Raw genomic sequence first — 1,858 nt, forward strand, 5'->3', positions numbered from 1 at the left:
CATTGACATTTCCACCAAATTTTATCGCCATAGCTTGACATTTGTAAAAGTTACGCTGTCTTGAGTACATCTACCTCTGCACGTGTTTTCGATTTTTTACAGTTTTAAAAATGGAGTTGAATTTGCAACAACGAGTTTGTATTAAATTTTGCGTTAAAAATGGATTCAATGGTGCGAAAACCTTGGAAATGTTGGGAAACTATTTCGGCAGTGATGCTCTAAAGAAAACAACCGTTTACGAGTGGCATGAACGCTTCAGAAGTGGTCGTGAAAACCAAAAAAATCACGTCGTTTTCAGTCGAAAGAAAATGATGCTCACGGTTTTCATGGATTACAACGGTATTGTACTTCACGAATTTTTGCCAGAAGGTCAGACAGTTAATAAGGAGTATTAATTAGGCGTTATGAGACGTTTGCGTGAAGCAATTCGCCAAAAAAGAAAGGATTTATGGGCAAACAACTCGTGGATTTTGCACCATGATAACGCACCGTCGCACAGTGCTATCATTATCCGTGAATTTTTGACCAAGAACGAAACGAATACCATCCAACAGTCATCGAATTCACCCGATATGGCTCTCTGCGATTTTTTTCTGTTCGATCGAATCAAAAAACCATTACGGGGAACGCGTTTTAACAACCGAAAGGAGGTAATGGAAAAGTCGAAGACGGCCTGATGGCTATACCGACAATAGAGTTACAGAAATGTTTCGAGAGCTGGATCAAGCGCTGGTATAAGTGCGTTGCAATCGATGGGAAGTACTTTGAAGGGGACAATATCACTTTTGATGAATAAACTTGTATTTTGAATTTTCTGAATGAATTCCGGGAACTTTTTGATCAAGGTGGTGTAATGTTCTTTTACGAATGTTGATCCCAAGCGAACTTGTTTCAAGAGAGAGGAAAACAATCGCTTTGTCCTGGCGGAAAGCTCATGCGTCGCTCATTATTATTCTATATAGTTAATCTTCGAAGGGGATCACTCAAGGGGATCTTCCTGAAGGGAAGACCAAACTTCGACGGAATCGTTGTTTTATCGATTCAATAGGACTTATACACAAGGTTTTACTAAACTATACATGTTGCCTCATCGGCGAGTTTGTGAACAGGGGATGTATCGGTAAAACGGGATGTCACCATGAATCCTAGTTTGTCAACTGAATGACAAATTAAAAATTCCATTTATATTATACATCGTTACATATTTCGTAGAATATACGTATACGTATATTCTACGAAATATGTAACGATGTATAATATAAATGGAATTTTTAACTCATATTTGAATGTTGCCTTTACATTCCATAAATGTTTCGAGATATTCCGAAATACTATTAGAATGTACTTTTGAGATTTTAGGACCTTTTACAGGGGCACTACTTATATTTTGAGCCTTGGCAACACTGAGTGTTGTCAGGTGCCATCTGACGTTTCCACTAGAAAGTTTGACATTTTTTACCATAACCTTCTTCAGAACGTTTTGTTATTTGAGCGCGATTTGTATTGTTTACAGTCACTTGAAAATTGTGTCTCAGCGAAAAAATGGAATTACTCGTGAAAATTTTCGTGCAATGATTTATTACGACTTTCGACGTGGATTATCAAGACAGGAGTGCATCGATCAACTTACTTCCACTTTTGGCGATAAAGCCCCATCCTTTGCCACTGTGAAACGCTGGTATAACGAATTTAATCGTGGTCGCCGTTCGCTCACCGACGAAAGTCGTGAAGGTCGTCCAAAAACAGTTGTTGTGTCAGAAAACATTGATGCTGTGCAAAAACTAATAATGCAAGATTGTCATGTGACATACTGTGAGATTGAGACAACCTTAGGCATTAGTTCCACCAGCATATATAA

The sequence above is a fragment of the Mycetomoellerius zeteki genome, unplaced genomic scaffold (assembly GCF_001594055.1).
Source record: "Mycetomoellerius zeteki isolate Tzet28-1 unplaced genomic scaffold, Tzet1.0 scaffold113, whole genome shotgun sequence".
NCBI lineage: Eukaryota > Metazoa > Arthropoda > Insecta > Hymenoptera > Formicidae > Mycetomoellerius > Mycetomoellerius zeteki.